The sequence below is a fragment of the Phodopus roborovskii genome, unplaced genomic scaffold (assembly GCF_943737965.1).
Source record: "Phodopus roborovskii unplaced genomic scaffold, PHOROB, whole genome shotgun sequence".
Taxonomy (NCBI): Eukaryota; Metazoa; Chordata; class Mammalia; order Rodentia; family Cricetidae; genus Phodopus; species Phodopus roborovskii.
Window position 1 is genome coordinate 53,482 of NW_026127074.1, and position 24,653 is coordinate 78,134.

At 45.6% G+C, this 24,653-nt stretch overlaps 1 pseudogene; it reads right to left on the reverse strand.

Moving 5' to 3' along the window:
• Positions 1–4,252: 4,252 nt before the first annotated feature.
• On the reverse strand, positions 4,253–24,539 carry LOC127214801 (ubiquitin-like modifier-activating enzyme 1 Y; annotated as a pseudogene).
• Between the last annotated feature and the right edge of the window lie 114 nt (positions 24,540–24,653).

Genomic DNA, 24,653 nt, shown 5'->3' on the forward strand with positions numbered 1-24,653 from the left:
CCAGAGCCAGCCTCAGCTTTTCCCAGGGAATCTAATTCCTGACATCCTGACCCAGCCTCACAGACTTCCCTAGCTTCAGATGTTCCCATACAACCTGGTCATTGACAGACACAACCTCTGCTTCCAGGCCTTGACCAACAACTCAGCTTCCTCCGGTCCCTAACAGCAATGCTCCAATGTTAACTGGAGGCAGCCAGAGGGAACAGCAGCCACTTCCCCAAACCCCAGTACTCAGACATAAACCAAACAGATGGGAATGAAGGGAGCCCACTGGAGCTTGGGGCTCTGGCAGGCAGGGCCTTGACTTTCTGCTGGACCCTCTATCCCCAATTCCTCTGCCTGGTTAAATCATTTAGATTACATTCCTAGCTACCAACTCTTCCTAGAGTTGGCCACATTCTCCTCCTGAGCTGACTACCAAGTCAAAGTATTTTCCTTCAACAATCACAGGCCCTCTTTGGCTCCCCTAATTAACATCCCCAATGAAAATACACCAAACGTCCTAGCCCATTCTAACACAGACCTTGTTTCTTTTCTTACAAATAAGATCTGCAAGCTCTTCTGCTGCTGTTTGCAGCCCCAGTCAGAAATTAGACACTTTTAACTTCTCTTCCCAGGGTATTAAAGGATCCCGCCGTGGTGAAAAAAGTGCTTTGTGTCCAATATGGGGTCAGGGAGAGAAGACCCTGGTGTGTGCGTCCACACTTGCATGTGTACGTTCCTGTGTGCGTGTTTGTGTCTGCGCGTGTTTTCTTGTAGGTTGTCTGCAACAACAGTTTCCTCTCATGCTGTTTTAGCTGAGGCATCCTGACAACCAGTGTTTCCTTTATTTTATTTTTTTAGTAATAACTAATGCTCTGTGTATTTTTCTTTGTTCTTAAGACAACAGTTTCTCTATGTTGCACTGGGAGTTCTAGAACTATGTAGACCAGTGAACTCAGAGATCTCCCTGCCTCTGCCACCCAGTGTTAGAATTAAGGTTTGTCTCAATCCCATCCCTTAGTGTGTGTGTGTGTGTGTGTGTGTTTTACTTTAGTTCCTCTCTAGTTCTCTGTTATTGCATTAATATTGCTTATTGTTTTGCTATTATAATCTTGGCTTAATAATTCTGAAATTCCTAGCCTATTATCCTTGCACACTAGTTCCTTTCTTTGCTACAGTACTGAGGGTATAGGTCATGTTTGTGTGGTATAATGAAGTATCTGGCCTGTTTTCTTTTGTTGCACCTATCCTCAGTCCTGGTTCTTCTGTGTACAGTGACTTGAAGAAAAGCTTACAACAGCCCCCAGTGCAGCGATACAAAAGTAGGATACTCAGAGGACAGTTGTATTCATCTTATAACTTAAAAAACACATATATGTGACTAGACATACAAGATGACTCCTCTAAAAGTCTGAAAGACTTCATTAGTCAACTTAATCATAACGAAATGTTTGAAACGACAAAGAGTTAAAGTTACTTTCTAAAATGATCCATGACACACAGACGATTCGCCAAAACAGATCTGCACAGTAAAAATGTATATATATATATATATATAAAAAAAAACCCAACAAAATAACAAGAAAGAAAAGCCGAGTAGAAAACCATTCAAGAATCCCATAAAAGTTCAGCTCCTGGAGGAAAAGAAAACAAAGGAGAAAGAAGGAAACCATAGAATAGAAGAACAGGTCAAGAAGTCAAACACTCAGGGCAAGCATCATCAGTCAGCTAAATCAACCAGAAAGAAATGAATTATCAGGGAGTGGAGATGGGCTGAAGATACCAAATGGAAAAAACAGCAAGTATTACCACAACTTTCAACAACTCTGGGATACAATGAAAGAACATTTAAGATTCCATGTGGTACATCATTTGGGGCAGGGCCTAGACCCTCTCCCTTGTGTCTAAGATCAGAGAGTTTTCTCTGGGTCGCCCATGGAAGCAGAAAGAGAATGGGTCATTGGGGGACATGGGAGGATGGGACAGAGAAGGAACTGGGATTGACAGGTAAAATAAGATTGTTTCTAATTTAACAAAATTATCCAAGTACTAGAACCAGGAGATAACAAGCACAGGAGAAGAAACAAACATGTTCAGTGGAATCATATCCCCAAACTCCCCAAATCCAGGGAAATGTGTGCACATGGAAATACAGAAGACATTTGGAAGTCAAAATAGACATGACCAAAAAGTTCCTTCTGGTCCCATTAGGTTTAAAACGCCAGGTCCGGAAACCTAGCTAATGAGACCAAGATCTAAGGAAGTCACAGATCTCTGAGAGGAATGTTCAGCCACCACTTTTCCAAACCCGAATAATGCCTACAGCATAATCCCTAAACCCACAGAGAAGTTGATCACAGAAAGCCCGCTGCAACAGGTTAAGAGACCTTACTAAAAAGGACACCCAATCAGAATGCAAACAGTTGTGAAGCCTGGGGCCAATGGACGTAACTACAAACACAAATCCTGTACCTAGGCTCAAAACCACTACAAAAGAGGGGGGAAGAAAGATTCCCAAGAGACAGAGGTCTGCTGTGACAATGTGTCCTGCTTGGAATGGCAAAAGCTTACCAATCAGAGTGCCTAAACATGAGCGCAACAAGGATGAACAGGAATAACAACCACACTAATGTGGACTGGAAGAGTCCTTAGCCCTAGAGGATCTACATGCCCCTTGGGAATGGGGGAGACGGACCACCCCAGGGAGAAGCACACCGATTTGTTTATCCAATACTAAATGGTGCAGCCCAGGAGACATACATGCAAATGACATTACAGTGAGCAAGCACTTCCTTTTTAGGAAATAAATGTAGATACACACGCGTGTGTGTATATAATAGAATTTAATGGGAGGAAAAGCAGCCATGAACTTCAAAGGGCAAGGAGGAATTTATTGGAATATTAAGGGGGAGGCAATGGAAGGGGTAAGGAAATGAAAAAAAATACTATTATCTCACAAGGCAGTAACTGTTTGAGAAGTTACGGGCTGAGGAAGAGTTTCGGAGGGGTGGGGGTGGGGGTGGAAAAGACCAAAATGTATCATAGGGAGACATTTTAATTAAAAATGAAAAATGCAGACACTACTGGACAAAGAGTATTCAACGCTGTCAGAGGAAAAGTGACCCTTGACTTATTCACAAAGGTATTTTCTCCAGAATTACTTCAGACCTCCAAGGGCTTAGAAAAGATGCTCCAAGAGGCTACACCTGCCAACCACATAACTATACTGCGCAATGCTGTCTTTCAATCAATGTAACTCTTCATAGCACGTTCCAAGTCAAATACAGACAACAGTCATTCAGACACAGGACGCCGGCACTGCAGAAGAAACAGGAATGCAATATACACATGAGGAAACAAGGTACCTGAAATCACGTCGTCTCAGGAATGAACACTTTTCACAAAAGTGGCGACTAGCAAAGCATCAAACATTTTTCAACTCAAGAAACCCTCAAGTCACAGAGAGATTAATGTCAAAATGCACGCAAATACAGTTCTGACTCAAGCAGCAAAAAGGTTATGTGCCCGGGTTCAGGGGCGTGAATGGGTGTTACAGGGAGGGCATCCGAGACCTGACAATTCTCCTAAATGTAAAGAGCTGTCCCAACTGAAAGAGGTAGATTAGCGCAAATAGCAAATCCAAAAAAAACACAGGCAGGTAGATACATACTCAATAATACTACACACGTGAAGTAGCAATCAACTTTCAGGCTTTATCCCTAATAACCACCTTTCATCCCCTTATTTCAGATGAGCAATTGGCAGGGGACAAACAATCAAGGGACAGGATGAAGGTAAGACAGAGGATCCCAACCCACAGCAGCCGGAACTGGGGTCTGTGCTTCGTCTGAACATCACTATGACAGATGCGAGGCTGGAGAAAGAAAGGGCTGACCTCACTGTGGACAGGCAGCCACCACAGTGACTTCTCCCTAAGCAGACACAACAATGGGAAAGTCGGCATAACACAAGTGTATGACAGGAGTGGACGTTTCATCTTCGGTATTGTATTTGAATACTGGAAACCGTGCATGCTGCTTCTGCGCTGCTGGACTTTTTGTCCCTGTAACCTACTCATCTTAGATTAAGGCTTCCACTTCCTCACCGGGATTACAGCATTCCCACCCTTGACAGGAGAGGAAGACACACTGCTTATAGACTGAAAATTTTATTACTGTGAATTCCAGTGCCAAACCATGTGAAAAGCAGTATGAAAAATTCTAGAAACAAGCAAGTCTGGACTCAGGTGTCTTCACACCTTAGCAGGGTTCTGACACAGGCTAACAGAACTGAAAGACAAGAGTCAGTAAGAGGTCAGCGGATGATGTATCGTACATAGGGAACATCGACGTCCTCTCCACTCTCGTTGTTGCAGCACAGCTCAAACACAAGGGTCCTCACATGATGGCCCAGGTTTCGCTTTGACACACGGCTCACAATCCCTGTCATCCTGAAGCCAGGGAACACAGAGTTAAGAGGGAAGACAGCAAATATGAAGGGAAGGGAGGAGGCACATTACAGCGAAAGAAAGTGAACTGTGTGAGTAGCACACTCAGTGGGATGCCGAGAATCCCCCAGGAGGCTTCCCACTCCCACCAGCCCAGAGAGGCTAACTCACGGCTGATCCAACCGTTCCTTGAGCTTGGGGGGTGGCATAAAGAAGGAATAGAGCATGGACACACCGTGGGACAGCATGGTGATCTCCAGCCTGTGCTTTGTCTGCAGGGGTTCAGACGGAAGCGGGTGGTGACTGTGAGATGGACAGTGCTAAAGCAAATGAACAACTCCCCACACACAGGGAGTTCCAGGAGGAAAGTTCCCTACCTTAAAGTAGTCTAGAAACTGCTTGAGGGTCATCTCCTTGCCGCCAGGTTGTAGTGCCTGTACGTCAAAGCGATCCCACAATGTCCACTCCTGATCATAGTACTGGAGGACAAGACAAGTGCTAAGAGAGGGGCTACCCCCACCCCAAATGTTCTTCTTAGCACGTATTAACCACAGCCCTTTTGTCAACAACACTCCTGTGGCCTGAACTGAGCATGATCAGTCAGTCAGCAGCTGGAATGTTTGCAACGAAAAGGACACCCACCACAAAGACCCAGCTGTCTCCTTCCCCCAACCTCAGCATTAAATGTTTGATTTAGTGAAGACAGACAGGACTCACAATGAACCCATGCTGCCAGCTCTTCTAAACGGCAACACCAACATTACCTATACTTTTTGGCACCATACCTGGTGACAGGTTGGAGCCAGGGGTGCAGAAAAGCTAAAGAAAGGCAAAGCCAAGTTGATAAAACTGTTTTTGTAAGACTCCAGTTGTTGGTGTCCCTGAACCACCTTGTACAGCTCCAAACACACAAGCCCGACTACAGCTGCTGTGGTGGTTGCAATGGTTGGGATGATCTTCCCTGCAATCAGCTTGCTCTGTAAGACAGTGAAAACAAGGATTACTGAGTAAGAGGTGTTAGGGGCCTACCAAAGACCCAAAGGAAAACACCCTGGGCAAGGGTCAACGGTAGGTAAAACTCCTTTGACCTTATGCCGGTCTGCCGGGGAAATGCCGTAGTTTTCTGCCCGCAGGTTGGATGCTGCCACGATGAAATCCATGTGGAAGTTGCTGTCATCATCCTTGTTTTCAGTAGAGAACTAAGGTGAACGTCTATGCAGGACACAAATGTCTCCCCAGAACCCCGGTGACTACATGATGTACTGAAGGCCTAAGGGCCTTTTTGTAATTATCATGAAACTGCTTTTTTAATAAGCCAAATGTAATTATGCCATTTCTCTCTCTCCTTTCCTCATTCAAATCACTCCCAAATCCTCTAAGCCCTGCTTCTTCTCTTGAAAAAGCATGGCTCCTTCCAGGTTACTTTTAAATAATACCCCTAAATATATAAACAGAGCTTGCTAAGTCTGTGATCATTACATGTGATCCATGACTGCAGGGCTGACAACTTTGTACACAATAAGCAATTAGAAGACTCGGGAGGAATACTTCTCCCTTCTTTGCCTCTACTTTTTGTCCCTGGGCTGGATTCCATGAGACACCTCCCTTCCTATTAGGCAACTCCCTGAGAACTCCCAGGCCACTCCTGCCCTGCTGCGAACCAGGTATAGTACTGTAGACCTTCCCCTTTCATTCTCTTCCTCGTGGGAGTCCAGTCGCCCACTATCATCTTCACAGCAGAATGGGTGAAGCAGGCTCCCCACCCCAGACCTCATCTCTTGTGGATCCCACAGAGCTTTTCCTCTTAACACACCTACACTTGTCACTTGTTTTCCTTTCTCTCTCTCCCTCTCCCACCCTCCCTCCCATGCTTACTCTCTTTCTCTCTCTCTCCCCTCCCCCTAATCCTCCACCCCACTGTCTCTGTCTTGTGCTTATCTCAGCCCTGTACTTCAGGATTCCCTGGATAATGCAGGACACTCTGGTCTGGAAAACATGTGGTGTAACTTAAACCACATCCTCATCTCTCTCTGAATTCTTCCAAGTCCAAACCCCCAATCTCCCTCAGCTCTACCGAACCAAATCTGCCAGTCTCATTCCTAGTTCTGCAGCAGATCACATGTGGCACCCTCTCCTGCCACTTCATCTCTGTTAAGATTCCACAGATCTTCCCTCCATAGTCTCCAACCTACTAGTTGCTTTGTTCAACCCTGCAATTCAGGAGGCACTCCCTAGGAACCCACAGGCATGCCCTGCCCAGCAGGGAACCAGGTAAGCTACTTCCACATCATCCCTTCCAAGTCAGCTGTTCCAAGGTCAGTGCCCCTTTCTCATCCCCAGCCCCCTAACAAAGGTAATAAACAATGAGATTCTGGTGAAACACCTAACTTCCCTCCTTTTTGAGAAGCCCTCCCACCATCCCAAACCTACTCCAATTCCTAGGTCTCAGGTCCCAACAGCAAGCAACACTATTTACCCAGTCCCCACACTTGTCAGTACCCCAGAGGATTTTCCTACAAGCAATGTGCAGCCACCATACCCTCCTAAATAGCAGAGCGAGAACAGACACCTAGGAAGTAATTGCTCATCCCAACAAGGACAAGAGCAGGTTTCAGCACCTAGAATTACAACCTCCCCACCAACAGATACCAAGATGGTCATAAAACATTATCAACAACAGCAACGGCACTATGTCTCCACAAGAGCCCAGCAACCCAAACACAGCGGTCCCAACACGGCTGAAACACAAGTAAAATACCATAAAGCAGCCTTGACAGATACGACAGCGGACCTTCAAGATAAAATTAGTAAATATCTCTTAAAGTAACCTCTGGAAACACAAACAGATCGTGGAAGGAAATGAACAAAACAGGCAAGGACCCAAAGGAGAAATAATCAATAGAGAAAACCCAAACTGAGGGAAATCTGGAGATGAAAAATCTGGGACCCTGAAGAGGAACAACAGAGGGAAGTTTCACTAACAGAGCACAGGAGACGCAAGAGAGAATCTCAGGGGTTGAAGATAACATAGAAGACATGGAAACTTTCTGTCAAAGACTACGCTAACTCTAAAAATCCACACCTGCCCTGAGGTATCCAGGAAATCAGGGACACCTAAGAATAATAGGATAGAGGTGGTGGAAAAATCAGAGGTCAAAGGCGCAGAAAGTGTTTCCAACAAAACAATAGGACAACATTGTTCTATCCTAAAGGAGATGCCTATAAAGGTACGACAACACACAACAAATACCAAAAAGACTGGACCAGAAAAACCAGAGTCCTCACACCACATAAAACACTAAATATGAAGAACTGAGAAAGGATGTTAAAAAGCTGCAAGGGATAAAGGCCAAGTGACGAAGCAGAATAATGGAATTGCAATCACCTTCTCAGAGAACAACTTAAAATTCACAAGGGATGGACAGATGACAGACTATATATACTTGTAAGAGACTACACATGCCAGCCCAGATTAATGTACCCAGAAAAAGTTTCATTTACCATAGATGGAGAAAATAAGATACTCCCTATGGAAAACATATTTAAGCAACAGCTATCCAGAAATGCAGCCCTGCAAAAAGTGACAGGACAACTGCGACCTAAACAGTTTAACCACAACCATGAAAACGCAGGGAGTGAACATCCCGAGATCAGAAAATCATAGAAGGGAAGGAGAGAGGCACCGGTGGTGCCTGCTCACATGAAAGCATGCATGCATGCAGGCACATGCACACACACACACACGCACACACAGGTACAGACACACCCCATCACCTACCACCACCACCCACCGTTACTACCCACCTCTATCACCAATACCTCCCTCTGCCGCCACCACCACCAAGACAAAATTTTACTGGTCATTGATATTGCTCAATACGTAGTCTAACATACTTAAATAGAAGACACACACACACGCTAACAATGGACTTTGGGACGTGAAAACAGAATCCACCTCTCCCTTCCATGCAAGAAATGCCCGGGAAGTTTACACATCCCCTCAAGGTATTAAGATGTAGATAGATATTCCAAGCACATGGAACCGTGAAACAAGCTAGTGTAGCTATGTTAATGTCTGACAAAACAGACTTCACACTAAACTAATAGAAGAGATGGAAGGACACTATGTTTGCATCAAAGGAAAAAGGAGCCAAACAAGAGGACATTTCAAGCCTAAATGTCTATGCCCCAAATACACTGGCACCCAACTTCATAAGAAACACTACCACTACTACAGCTGAGAGCACACACTGATCCATACAAACAGATAGTGGGAGACTTCTGTATCCCAGATTCAACAACAGACAAGTCATCCAGGAAAACAACAAAGAGAAAAATGGAGGCGCTGTGTTTATAAACAAAACAAAGGGGTCTAAAATATATATACTTATAAACATTAAATAAATATATAAAACATCTCTCCCAAACATAAAAGACCACACCTTCTTATCAGCACCCCATGGTGTGTAAAAAACTGATCATGTTACATGATCAACACAAAAATCCCAACAGGTACCAAACATGAAATCACACCAGTTTAAAGCTGGAGGTCAACAATAGAAAACTTACAAACTCATGGAAAATGAACAACTCTCTACCGGAATGAAAAAAGGGTCTAGACAGAAATTAGAAATGAAACACTTCCTAGAACTGAATGGTCATGGATACACAATGTAGCCAATTTCAAGGGCACACTGAGGGTGGTACAAAGAGCAAAGTTAGTAGGCACTAAAGGCCTATGGATGAGAACCCAGAAATCTCCTATTAGCAACTTAACAGCACACACAAAAGCTCTAGAAAAAAAATGAGGGAGTCACACCCAACAGGAGTAGACAGCAAGAAATAAAACTGGGACTGGAATCAATAAAACAGAAAAAAAAAAAAAACCAAACAAACAACACAATGAAACAACAGTACGTTCTTTAATAAAGTCAGTTCATATTAACAAACTTTTCACAAAAAAGATAAAGGATGAAAAGAAGACAACAGGCAGGAAATTCAAAGCATCTTAAGAAAGAACATACTTTTCTTTCTTTCTCCTTTTTAATTTTACTTTTTGCTCTTTCCAGACAAGGTTTCTCTGTGTAAGCCTGGCTGTCGTGGAACTTGCTTTGTAGACCAGGACGGCATCGAACTCACTGAGCTCATCCTGGCCCTGCCTTCCAAGTGCTGGGAATAAAAGCATGCACCACCACTTCCTGGCTTAAAAACACGCTTTTAGGAACATGTGTGGTCCACCTAATTGGAAAACCTAAGCAAAAGGATAATTTTCTTCACACTTAACTTACCAAAGTTAAAACAAGAACAGACAATCTAGTTAAAAAAAATTATAATCTACAGTGGGAGAGAAGTCATGAAAGTCTCCCAACCAAAGAAAGGCCAGGTTCAGATAATTTTAGCATGTAATTCTATCAGGCATTCAAAGGATACTGAATGCCAATACCTGAAAAACTATTTAAAAGAGTAGATACAGAGCTCTACTGCAGAACTCACCTGTGAGACCGCAGCTACCCTGCTAACCAGACCACATACATGCCAAAGAAAGACCAAGTCCCCTTTTGAATGTGAATGAAAAATACTTAACAACCATGCAAATATACTCAATAAAACTGCAAACCTAAACCAAGAACACTTCAAAAAGACCATCCACCATGATCAGGTAGGCTCTATTCCAGAAGTGCAGGAATGTTCTATATACAAAAATTAATAAATGTGATTCTCCATATAAGAAAAATGAAGGGAGACTATGGGGAGACAGCTCAAAGTAAGGTGATGTAAAAAGGGTATATAAAAACCTAAAACTCATACTCACATCTACACACCTACACATTCATATGTGGATGTTCATATATACATGTGTGTACCTCTCTCTTTCCTCTCTCTCTCTCTCATTCTGTGTGTGTGTGTGTTATTTGCACTCTCTCCAGAGAAGATAAACACCAAGCTAACCAGTTTATCTACAATTGCGTCCTGTCTGCAATATACTGTAGGGAAACTGTGGGACAAAGTTTGCGGGAGTAACCAACTGGTAACTGATTTGATTGTAAGGCCTACACCATGAGATGGAACCCATACCAGACCATGCTTGGCTGTCTGATCAAGAACCTGAGACTAGCTAGGGACCCAGTGTGAAAGCACATACTGGTCTAAAAGCAAAGAAGGAAATCATGACCCCTAATCGACATGGATCAGCGTCTTATTCAACCAGCATCAGAGACGCTTCCCTCTGTGACAGATGGGTTATAGACACCCACCCACGGCCAGACATTATGCAAAGGGTGGGAGACCTTGGAACACTTATCCCTAAATGGGATGGACCCATGAAGTTCCACTTCTCAGAGCTCAGGGCACCTTGAGGGAGAGGAGGCAGAAAGAGTGCAAGCGTCAGAGGCGTTGGCGAATCAAAACAAACAAGGCCCTCTAAGTCAACACAAGCAAAGTTCTTATGGTTTCCACATCAGTGTTTTTGATGGAATTCATGAATGTGCAAACATGTGGGTGGGTCTCTGACTCATGTCCCTTCTCATGAGCTAAATTTGCCTTCTGCTGGACAGTTTTTGTTTAATATTATTCTGCTATTAGTACACATGTACACACACACACACACGCACACGCACACACACTTAAAATAAATGATGTACAAGAGTAATGTCATTAGGTAAAGGCAATGAAGTGAACAGATATTTGTACCTTCCCAGAGAGGGAAAATCAGTTTTCTCCAACCGAGTGTTAACAACTACTTCAAGGCAGGTATAATGTTCAGGAGGAGTTGAACAGCACATAATGGACTAAACAGGTAGCGTGTGTGTGAGTGCTTTTAATTCCTTGCAGTTTGGTGGGGTTTGTTGTTTTGGGGGTTTTGTTGTCGTACTGCATTTTTGCTTTTTGAGGATGAACTTAAAAGCTGGGTGGGGAAGGAGGGGTTGATGAACTGCAAGGGGAAGAATATGATCAAAATATATTTAAATGTAAAAGTTGTTTTGAACAGGAAAATGTCTCTTGGTGCCATCTCCGTTCGGGTCTTGTTTAGGAAGCCCTAGTGTATACTGTCACGTCAAGGTGACAGGCTCTCAAAGCAGCAGTTATCTTTATCCTCTGGATCTTATATTCCTTTCACCCGCCCCCTCCCCTTCCTGAGTCTTAGGTGGGGCAGTTGTTTGGAGATGTATCCACTGAACATACTGAAAGGAACCATTGGTGGTTTGTGGAAATCAAGCCAAGTACTGGGCCCCTAAGCCATCTTAAAGAAGCTGCTAGTACCTCTTTACCTCACCAGCCTCATTCCTAACTGCACTCTGGGGATTGATTCTAAAATACCCACAGATGTAGTTCTCACCCTTCATCAAAGAAACTTCTCCATGAAACAGATGGACGCCACTCTAGGCCCCCAGCATTGACAAAGGCCTCTGTGCCCATCACACTAACCATCCTGTGAAACCCACCAAATACCTTCTCAAACTCAATGGGGTACATCTTGAATCCAACGAGTTTGTCTTGAGGAGGAAGTGAAGTCTTGAGTTCCTCCAGGTGGCTGTACTCTGAAAAGTGAAGGAACACCATTGAATCTGGTGAACCCGTAGCACTTGCCCAAGGTGAAATCAGGAGTGGAAGGGTGGTGTTCACTTAGGTGTTTGAAAAGGAGAGGCATGCCGGAAGTTGTGAGGGAAGACCAGAAGAGACAAGAGAAAACACTTCTCTTGTCCCCTGAAAAGGACACACATACATGGGGTTAAAAAATACAAACAAGTCCAGGAAGACTTGGAGAACCCCAGTAACAAAGATGAACACACACGCACACACGCACGCACACGCACGAACGCACGCAGTGCACACACACACACACACACACACACACACACACACACACAAACACACGAAAGGAGGTAGCATATCTATAAGAGATAAAGGACACAAGCAAAGAAATTATCCTTCAACAGATGAACACACCTAGACACTACTAAGGTCAAAAGAGAGGAAATTACAGATGTCTATCAATGCATAGCCATGACACTGAGTAAGACAGATTTGCTCTAGAAAAATCAGGCATAGTTACTCAACCTCTATGGCTCAACGAATAGGGTACAGCTGGTGGTCAAACAAAAGAAACAAAAAGCAGACAAAGGTTTTCAGGGCCAGTGAGGGGGTGGAGGCCAGGAGAAGTTGTTCAACAGGCATAGTTGTTCAACAGGGTAAGATGAAGACAATGGATCTGGGGGGGAAAGGGATTCACCAAAGTTCACAGAATGAAATGACAAGCAATGGTATAGGGGAGAGAAGCACACATACTGCTATTAAGAATGAGAGGATTCTGAAGAGGAAATCTCTGGCAAATAGTATATACAGAAAGGAACGCCGAGAGACAAACACTATGGAAGGGAAATCGAGAACTGTATCGGTGGGAGACTTGCACAAGAGAAGAGTCTTTTCAGAGATATCAGAGGAGGAGGAGATGGGAGTGCAAAAGCCAGATGTGTCTCTAGCAGACACACAGAGGGCACTGGCACAGAGGAAAGTCTGAGACACATGCCCCAGTGGGAAAACAGAGGAGACCTGTCACCAGACAAAGCAGCAAAGGTATCAAGACACCAGAGGGCAGGGAGAAATCACAGTCTTGGTGTATGAAAGCCAATCAACAGAAACAAGAAGTAGAATTCTGTGAAGATACCACACAAGAGAAGGAATGGAACATTTCCATTAACCTATAGTGCAAAGAAATGAGATACAGAAATTCGCTTCAAGCATCCATCCTTAAGCACAGATGCAAAAGAAGGCAGCCTAGGTAAATCTCAGAAATACAGTAAAAGGCACGACCTGTGGCAAACACCAGAGGGGAGGCTAAGGGGGAGAGGAGACAAATGGGATCCCTGAACTCATGGCAAAGCATTCTCACCAAATGTGGCACTGGTGCTCTTCAGTTCCTGCTCTGAAACATGGATCCTGACACCAGACTTGGGAGCCAACCTGGGGACCTGCAGAGTCTGCAGGAGTTTGGAGCAGCAGCGCGGTCCTGGGACCCTCCTAGCCCATATGTCTGGGCGAACAGGTTGGCAGCGGCCATCACGTAGTCCAGATGCAAGGGCTGAAGGAAAGGCAGGGCAAAGAAAAGCGAGCTCAGCAACCTTACTGGGGAGGGGTAGAGACCCACTCCCCAGGCACCCACCTAGGAGACCCCAAGGACACTTACATTGTTTGTGTCAAAGGTGAGCGGGTGTGGGCAGCGCTTTGGCCCCGACCAGAAGAGTGCACCAGAGCTTGTCAGCTAAGAGAATGCAAAGTTAAGGACAGGGCTGGGAGAGAAGGAACTCTCCAGCAATCCTTGGGCCGAGAAGCATATGCTCACCACCCTTTGAGTGACACACACACACACACACACACACACACACACACACACACACACACACAGAGCGAGTTAAACTTATTGATTTATATGAGGTACTAAACTCATGCAATATGAATTTGTGCACATTAATTCTTCTTAAACTACCACTCACCATTATTGCACTGATTTCACCGATATGGCGTATCAAGGCATTACACCCAACAAGACCCACTATCAAAGGCTCCTGGACTTGAACCCACAGCTTGCTGTATGCTTAACCATAAATGTCTCACTTGTCACCACAACCCTCCTGAGCAATCTGACCTGCCTCAGCCCACAACAAGTGCAGGCAGAAAGGAACCTAAGCCCCTTCCTTGTGGGACGGCAAGAAGGGAAACACAAATGGGTGCGCATAAAGTACTTGTAGGACGCTTGCAAGCAGCTCTCCACGGGTCAGTAACCATCCAATTTCCAGGAAGCCCCTTTGGCCAAATGGACCCATCACATCTGTGATACCTGGTCTGGAGGGAAGTTGTGCAGCAACTGCTGGATGTTGTCAGAATACTGGGTGTGCCAGTGCCGGTAGGCCCAAGTCACACAGTCAGCCCAAGTGTTTGGCCTCTGCAAGACTAGGGTACGCTGTACAGCCGCCAGTACTTCCAAAGTCTGGGTGCCAGACAGCTGCAGTGTGCGCTCCATGAACTTGGGATCTCTGTCCAACACATAGAGCTGGATTATTTCAGAGGCCTGGAAATAAGGTTTCTGGACAAGCCTCCTTTCTCCATGGAAAAGTCAGCCCTGACCACCTCCCTCAGCAACCATTAACTCATCAAACAGCTCATCCACTTGCCTGAGGGACACAAGGCAGGATGCCTTACTTGGCTGGCAAGGCAGTGTCTGTTACTTACGTGAGGTACTGGTTAACGCTTTGTGCTGACTTCTTGAAGAGCCCGTCAAACTCATCCCGAGCCCACTACAGACAAGAGTAAACAAATGCCAGTCAACAAAGGTTCTGTACATATCCGTGAGGCTACCAGATAGTAGAGCTTGCTCTGGGTGGAGAGTACATTCAGGTTCTGAATTCTAACTAGTGCATTCAGGTTCTGAATTCTAACTGTCACACATACTACCTACCTAGTCTTATGACCCACAGCAAAGGAATAAACACCCCTGTACCCATCTCAGTTTACAGCCTCTCATGTAACTGTAGTAGCTGCACTCATCAAAGTGGATGAGCATACACCTACCGCATTACTGAGGACAGAGCCAACTGCAGACCCAGTGCTAAAGTCCTGCGATGTATATGACAAAACCGTATCCAGAACTAAATGCTTTACAAAATCTCTGGTAGATATTACTTCACTACTATGCACGACTTCAATGCACATTTTTTTTTCACATGAGGAATCTCATCTACAGAACAGAGAGTCTCCTAAAAAATGCACCGAACACATTCTGAAACCTTTTGTGCCTCTCTGCCTGCTGTGCAGACTCGGAGAACAATTCCATAACCTGTAGCAAAGAATACGGCACCGCAATACGGTTGAAGCTCTCCACAATGGATTTCCTCCTGATCTCCAACTCCTTAGCAAGTCCTTAATAGACTACACTACAAACCTATGAACCAAGAGAAATCAAAACAGGTTTCTCCTTGAATTGAAAGAACACAAGCAGGACTAGGCTTTAGGTCAAGTTTCCTTCCAAGGACATCAGAAATTATATACTTGATTGTACAGGCAGAAGCCACACTGACAAACCAGCTAGCTGCTTAACATATCTGAGTAGGATTTAATCAAGCCAAAAATGCACTCATTATTACAGGTGAAAATGAAATCAGTAGACGATATTAGCTGCTTCTTCTTTTTTTCTTTTTTGCAAGCACTGTTTACATAGATCATTCTCACTGTTCAGACACAGGTTTAATGATGCTCCCTTAACGCCTTCTAAAATAAAAAAAGCTCAAGGCTCTTCAATTGTATCCTTTTCACACAATATTTTTGTCCTGTGCCAACACCTCCCAGAAACTCCTGAACTCCCTACCCACTTAACTCATGTTCTCTCTCTCTCTCTCTCTCTCCTGTCCCTCTACTCCCCACCCCTCTCTCAAGAAAGCACAATAAATGTGAAGTCATAACAAAGAGAGGAAGAAGCAAAGCCCATTAGCAAGACAAGAAATACCAAAAGTATCCAAGAAAAACAGCATGTCCATTCAGCCATCTCCTCCTAGGCACAGAGACCTTCCCTAGAATGTGGTCGGTATACACCATAACATTCAAGTCTAGACAACACATTTTCCCTTTATGAGCAGGTATCCTATCTTGACTGGGGGGTGCGTTTGGTGGTGGTGCGGGCTGTGTGAGGGCTTCCCCTACTTTGTGCTGGGGTTTTGCTGGTTTGAACTTGTGCAATCTTGTGAGTGTTGTTACCAGAAGTGAACAAGGACCTCAAAAGAACCATGTCTGCTAGTTACAACAGGGTGGACATTCGTAAGGTCTCAGACACTCTGACAGCACACTCAAGATGTGAGCGAATGTGAAGTTCTTTTCAGAAGAAAGGAGTCGCTGGTAGGTACTCTGGGTGTTGGTATAGTCAAGGCACGTGTTCTGGACACACCACACAGCACACAGCACACAGCACAGAGCAAACGGGAATTTGGAGGCTGGGAAGGGCAGAGGCTTGGTGACCTGTTGACTAACCAACCCTTCTGCCTCCCATTCCTCCCAAGGTTGATCACCTGCAGTGTGTGCTCAATGGCATTGGGGAAGTTCTTCAGTGTGCAGATGGGGATGGATTTCTCAGGTGGGTCCTGGCTAGAGCTGTAGGATTCTGTCAAGAAGGGAACAACCACCTGCACGTTGCCCTTGGTGCCCACTGTGCCTGACTCCAGCAGAGGCTTATGGTAGTACACACAACGGCGGTCCATGTATAAACCTTCAGGGAGACGGATGGGGGGGGGGGATTGGCAGGTGAGCAGCAGGAATGTTAGAGTAAACACAGGAACACAAGAACATCATAAAACACACAAGCACATGTGTGCTCACTCACACACACACACACACACACCCCTACCTCTTGTCTTCACTTGACTCCATACTTACGAGCATCCAAATTGTCCAGAGCATTGGCCACACCATCCAGGTTCTGGAAGAAGTCATCATCGTAGATGTGTTCTGTCTCTGGGCCCACTCGATTCTGGTGGCTCAACACCCTGATGTGTGGATTTATGTTACGCACCGCAGCAGCAGCAGTCTCAGATTTTAATTTCTGTGTAGAAATATGGAGAACACAGCTGTTTCCCGTGCACTGACACACAACAACTCCATCGAGAGATCTGGGGAGACATCTATCTCATGAAGAGCAAAACAAGGCTCAATGAGAAGCAGGCTCCAATTATGTAAATACCACCTGTGGGGGGAGGGGGGATACTGTAAAGGAGGTTAGGGACCAAAGAATGCTCTTTTATGACAGCACTAAGTATTCCTATTATCCACAGGAGTGAGTCTCTGTTTTCTTGTGCTTTAAGAATTATAAAAGAAATTTGGATACAGGCTATTTTGAGTCTCCTGAAGTTGGTATTTTCTTAGATCATAAGTGAGTGAGTGAGTGAGTGAGTGTGTGTGTGTGTACGTGGGTATGTTGCTGGTGGTGTTTATATTTTAGTGTGTAAGCACATTCAAATTCTAAAGGTGAGTAGAAAGAAAAACTGAAAGAAGAAACAAGGGGTCAGAATGGCCTAACACCTACTGGTTTTTCAGTTAACTACATCCAGAATAACCTAACTAAAACCACAGACAAGAAGGTTCTTTGAAAGTCTGAGTCACATACCACTGCTCAAAATCCTCCTCTGGTCCCACTTCATTTACGGTATAAACCGATTGTGACCTCATCTGCCTGGACTCTCTATTCTTTAACATCACACAGCCCCATTCATACCTCTTTCAGGCTTCCACTACTTTTTTGCGTGGTTACGTGTTCGTCCACATACCCCTTTCATTCCTGGAATGCCAATTTCCCTGGGGGGGGGGGAGTCTTCATAAGCCCTGAAAACCAGCCCCCTCTGACATTCCCAATTGTTACTTCTCTTACACATTTGACATTCTAATATTAACCATAGTCCCCATCCAAGTACTCACTCACTACAACAGTAGTCAAACATGTGCTAAGAACATTCTTCAAACGACGAGCTTTGGGCACCATGTTAGAACTTCAAGTAGACTATTTAAAGCAAGAGTCCATTTAGCACAGGATGTCAAGATAAACAGGAAGCATTTATCATGAATAATGTTTCTAACACACAATTTCCCTGAGGAGTCACACCACATCAGATTTTTACAAATCTGTGTATTTGTAAAATTCGTGTACATACTACCTGACAACAGATGTAGTTTTATGTCCATGGCATTCCTAAAGTCCTAAATCCGTTTTCTATTACTTTAAAGACTATGAAGGGGATCTACAAACATAGAACATTATTCATCTCCTGAGGTTATTATTTTTTAAGTTCTATTTTGCTGTACATTCGGTACCTGTGCCATGCCAGGCTAGCTTTTGCTTACTGTGTTTGTCCTGTGGTCCAGGCTGGTCATAACCTCAGAGGTATCGGTCTCCCCATGATGGAAGTCTACCTAGAGGCAAGTGCCACAAAGCCTGCCCTGTCTGACCTTATCATTTACATACGTATGTATGTCATCACAACCCAATCATCTCTGGAAAATTCCTTCACAGAACTAGGAAAGGCATCCCACAAGTATGGAAGAAATTTCTCCTTTCCACTGATGGAGCAATCTGGGTAAGGAAAGACAAATAGTATCTAAGATCATTTAAGATATTACTGGGTTTGCAGAGTCGGTACACGTGTTACAGGAAGAGGACATCAAGAGGCTTCAGGAAACTGCTCCCTTGTACCGTATTAGAGAAGGACAGGAACATTTCTCTTGTTGCTGCACTACACCCATTACATGGGGCCAGGAACATTTCTTTTGTTACCTTCTGTTTTCTAAATCCAGGGTCTAGAATGCACAGTGTAAAATGAAGCTAGGGAGAAGCGCATTATGAGCAGCGAGTCAAGGGAACACCGACCTTTAGACAATTCCCAGGTATGCTTGTATTACCCCATCTCGCAAGGTCACATCTGAAATAAACAGGCATCAATCTTGAGATTGCTAAGAGGGAAAACCAGGCCAATGAAACAATGTGACAGGTAATAACGTCTACTGATCTCACACCTGAATGACTGAAATGTAGGAACGAATGTAGGACACAGAAAGCTGAAACATAAAGGTCATTAGGTTAGTACCAAAGCAAAGAGAAAGCCACCCCATGGTACTCACTGTGACATCCCAGGGTCGGAAGAGAAACTGTCGGTTCAGATTTGATTTATCAATGGTGTCCATGTCTGTAACTGTGATTTCTCCATCTTCCCCCACAGCCAAGGCCAATCATGGCAAAGTTCTTGAGCAGCTCACAGCCGATGGCACCCGCACCTACCTGGAAGTAGGCACACAGTCTAATCAGTAACAGTGAGTGCCCACGTGAAAGCACACGTAACACCACGTAACACCACAAAGTCACAGGGCTGGAAAATCCTATGGGTGACTGAGGGAGGAGGAAACAAAGGAAAAACAGAGATGCACAGGCATATCCTCAACATGGTGATGTGACCAGGATACCAAAACCAAAAGACCCCTCCCTCCTCAAAAGGATGTGGGAGAGAGGGGGAGAGAGTGCGTGGGGATAGGGAGAGAGACGGGGGGGGTTTGAGAGTGTCAGAGAGGGAACAACAGTAAGAGAGACAGAAACAGAGAGAGGGAGAGAGAATCCATTAGTGTCAATCACCAGGAAGTACTTCTGCTTGCCAAGCTTCTCTTGGAAGTCAGATCCAAATACAGCCACTTGCCCATCATAACGGTTCTGGCGCTAGATTTACGAGAACAAAGGCAGGTTAGACAGAGGCTCCCCTCAAGACGTTCCCAAAGTCCCACTGTTCCCACTGACCTACCGGCAGGCACTTATCTTCCATGAAAGCCACTTTGTGCTCAGGGAGACATTCAAGGGCATCAAAGTACAGCCACTGCTTAACGGGCATGAACTTCCCAGAACAAGCCTGGGAAAAGAGCCTTGTCAGCAGCCACTGCAACTAAGGGGCAGAGATGGTTTCAGCAAGGCACAGCACCTTCCCACTCCTGCTGACCTTCATGACCTCCAGGGCAGCCAAACCACCAATGAAGGCATTCACGGGTGCCAGATCCCCAGCAGCCACATGTGCCAGCTTCCGGATGAGGTCTATGTCCAAGCAATCCTGCTGAACTGTTGGCGATGCTCGAGCGTTCACAGCTTGTGCTAAGGTCACCATTTCTGCTGCATCCTCCTGGTTGGATACAAGGAACCAAGAGAGTATCTATCATACCCTACTGCAGGGAGACTAGGCACTACACACCACGGTGTCTGGCTGGCTTTCTACACATTTACCTCATTATGGGGCCGAGGAAGCCTGCCATGTTCAGTAGAGAAATGATGCAGGGCCTGGAAACCAATGTGCAGCTGAGCAGGGTGACGACACTTAGCAAAATCTGCTACCACAAAATCTGGTTCTGTCAAGGAGGCGAGTAGTGGTTTCTGTGGAAAATGGATCATCAAGACCAGATGTGAACCACCTAGGAGTCCCCAAAACATGAGTTCATCTACCCACAACCCTTCCCCACCTACTCACAAAGCTGATCTTCTGAGATACTTTCACTTGACTGACAATGCCTCCGTGGATGTAGTCAGAGAAACCAGATGTGTCACAGATGCTAAAGGTGCAGGGACCTGAAAGATGAAAAAGATGGAGAAGACTGCCAGCCCATGCAGTGCCTCAGCCACTCTCCAAAGATCAATGCACCAACTAATCCAAAGCACAAAAACCTGACACTACAGGCCTAACACCTTAGTTGTATGTTTTATACAGCAAGCTTTACTCAGAGGAGTGGGGGAGGGATAGGGAAGGATTGGGGGGAAAACCAGGGCAACAACAATGCCAAGCAAAAACCACGCCCACCAAAGGCATTGGAGTATACAACTCTCATCCCAGAATGCCAGAAGTCAACTCAGGAGGATTCAGAGTTCAAAGGCAGCTCCCCAAAGCAAGCAGAGTGATCTCAATCTCACTTCTCTGGCCTCAGACTCTGGGTGCTGACACATCTTGTTTCTGTTGCAACACAGAGGGGAAAAAAAAACATGGGAGGGAACAGTATTCCCCTTCTGACCAACAATTTGACTCAATGATTCCAAGAGCTCCCTGCTTTCCCAGAAGACAGGATTCTGGTTTAGATACATAAACTACAATGGAAGCTCCATGTGTCTGTACCAAGGCATCCCAACACACACACACAGAAATAGGTAAGCACACAAACATACACTGACACACATATACAGACACACACCACACAGACACAACCACACAGCCCCAGACAGACACACACAGAGACATAGACATCGAAAGTCACACACATACACACTACCGTAGCTTACAGACAGAAACACACACTTCGACACCACACACACACACACACACACACATAGGTAAGCACACGCACACTGACACACGTATACAAACACATACCAGAGACACCACATACACAACCACACAGCCCCAGAGAGACACACAGAGACATAGACACAGAAAGTCACACATAGACACAATTTGAGGTCACAGGCCTCTCCTACTTTTCTTAATTTAAGGGACATTATCTTCACAGGAGCTGTGTTAGTTTCACGCCTTTGTGGGGATCCACTCTATTGGCCAACTGCATACCCTAGCCGTTTTAAAGAACTGTAGGTGATTCTCCTCAACTCCATCACCACCTTATGACCTCCAGTTACTTTCTCAGAGAAGCAGGTAGGATGGCTGAGGTGACCCCATCAGGATCATCTGCCCCTCCCACCTCCCCGGTGCTAGGGTTTCCCTACAGTACCATAGGTACTGCCGTGTCCTACCATGAAACAGCATTTTACAAGGCTGTGTCTAAATCCAAATCCTGTCATGAGGAGTATAGAACAAGCACTCTTTGACAACTGAGCCATCCTTCCAGGCCCTAGTGTATCAGAACCTAGTTTACCGGCCTTATGTACTAGGAAGGATTTGCCTAAGCTACATCCCAGAAAATCAAAAGGGAGTAAACCCAAGAATGATTGGGCTGTCTGACAAACAGCAGTGCAACAATGGGGGAGGGCTGTGGCGGGGTGGCACAAGTTAAAGGCAGTGTTTCACCAGGTGGCACATGGCTTCAATCGCAGCACTCTGGGGGCAGGCAGAGGTAAGTCAATGCTGAGTCTGAGATAAGCCCAGTGTACCTGGCAAGCTCTACAGTGGATCTCCTGGCTTCGGAGACAGCCCATATCACAGAGAGCCACTTTTCCCTTTGTTCTGTACTACCACTTCTCAACCTCCTTCCCTGGGCTTGCCATACCCAGAACTTTGATCTCTATGGGACCGATGCCATTGAGTTCACTCATGCCCTGAACTTCTGTGAAACAGACAAAGTCACCACTCTCAAATCCGTGATGGGATTCCTCCAAGCAGGTGACGACCCCCGGACTCTCCTGATTCGGAAAGAAAAGTAAGAGTTAAGCAGCATGCTCCTAGTCACAACTCTAAGGACGCAAAGGCAGCAAGGTCACCCTCTAGTCAAGGCTAGCCTCAGCTACATTACTGAGAATGTCTCAAACAAAAACACAAACAAAACAACAAAAACAAAGCAAACAGCAAGCAGGATTTGCAGGCTAGGGCATGCTGACAGCAAGTAAGGTCAACTAGTGGCTAACAGTATTACCTGGGTGGCAGGCTACTCAACTGTTTTAGTGACAGGCCCCTAGTTCAACAGTCAGGAGGGGGTGGGGGTGGGGGGTTGAAGGGGGGGAGGGCTGGGTGGGAGGGGCTGGGGTGCGGAAAGAATGATGAAATGAGAGGGACAGGAAAAGGAAACGTCAAGAAAAGAAAGAAAGGGAGGAGAGGGGAGAGAAAACGGAAGGCGTGCAGAAAATAGGAAAAGCAGAGAGAAAAGAAAGGACAATTACCACCCAGTTCCGCATTAGAACCTATGGGGCTGGCGTCCTTTTACCTTGGTGATCATGGAAACCATGGCACTGAGTGGCTGTTCCCCATTTGAATCAGTGAGAATCATTTCCTCTCCAAAATCACAGAACAGTTGTCTAGGGAGGGAGGCAACAGGAGAGGAGCTTTGGACTAAGCACAGGGCCTTCCAGCTCTCAAGGTACTGGAGCAGATCAGATGATGCTCATACCGCACAGGAAAAGCAAAGCAAAGCAAAACAAAGCAAAAGCTTAATGCAGATGTGTTTGGTGGAGGAGGACCTGAAGGCTTGGGAAGACACCCCGCCCGCCCACATCCAGTGGAAGTCAGACAAGGAAGAGGCAAGAACTCACCCAACTAGGCCCCGAGTGTCTGCCACCACCAGCTTGATTCCACGGCTATGACAGAACTCACCCACCTGCAGCTGATATTCTAAAGCAGTATTGGTAAGAACCACCACCTGTAAAGACCAACAGGCTCAGGCTTGGGGTGGAGGGAGAGAATGAAACATAAAAGCTGACAAGGTTGAAGGAGAAGGGGGAAGAAAACAACACCCACGCTTGTCGGGCTCAGCCTTCTCCATGTGAACACACAAGTCTCAAGGGTGACACACTCAAGGGACAGAGAAAAGCTTTTTAAAAAACACTCCCAAACACAACAAATATAATAGTAGTGCTGCACGTACGAGGTCTGAGCTGGCTAAGTTAATTTACCTACAGCCAGGGTATACACAGCGACAGTTGACAACCCAGTCAGCCTGAGTTTCCTCTCATTACACCTGCTTGTGCAAGGCTTGAGAATTACACGTGCAGGTGCTTTGTTTCAGAGCCCTTGTACAAGCGAATCTGCCCCTCTGGGGAGCTCTAACTACTGCCTTCACCTCCTAGTTTCCCAGCACAAAGTCTGACACACCGAGGCCGCCCAAATGACAACAAAGCTGAAAGAAAAAGGCAGGAAGATTGGGGATACCTGAAAACCACTCAGGAAGTCCTCGACTAGGGCTCCAGTGTAGGTATGCACAGGCACGTAACTGTTGAGTTCCGCAAGGCGAGCTTGGGATATCTCAGCTCGGTTTTTGCCAATATCTTCCTCACGCAGGTAGAACTACAGAAAGGATGGAGGATGACAGTGCTGAAAACACAGGCAGTGCACAAGCTGGGTCCTAGACAAGGAGAAGCCAAAACGAGATACCTGGGAAGAAAGATCAGCCCACTGGGCAGTGCCCTGGTCATGGAGAGTGACAGCCTTGACCCCACCAAGGATGATATTCTTGGCAATTTCCACACCCAGACCTCGCAGGCCTGATATCAGTACACTGGAATTCTGGAGGTGCTTCATTGCCTCATGACCTAGTACATACCTGTCGGCAAAGAACTCCACGTTAGGGCCTGACCCACCCTGTCTCCTTCCACTCTGCATCTCCTGCCCTAGGATACTACTCACAGCTGACGAGAGTAGAGGCTTTCATCGATGTCCATGTCCTTGTCTTCTGACGTTCCCTAAAAATCAACACGGAGTTCCAGGAGAGATAAGGGTAATGGGGGCTGGCCATGTGAAAAAAATATGAGGTACTTTACCACCCTCCACCTATTGTTTCCATCCTGAAAGCCTGTAAAGTCAGATACTCACTTTGGTTGACCCAGGGGGTGTAGGAGACGAGTAAGAATCCACCTCCGTGTCCGGTCCAGACACTCTGCGTTTCTTGGACAACATCGAGCTGGCTATCTGAAGGTAAAGGGGTTATCAGCAATGAGGCACACGTGCGCAGGAAGTTTATGCTGGCAACACAGGGGAGAAATTAAGTTGCTACTACTCTCCTTTTCTGACAGAGGAGA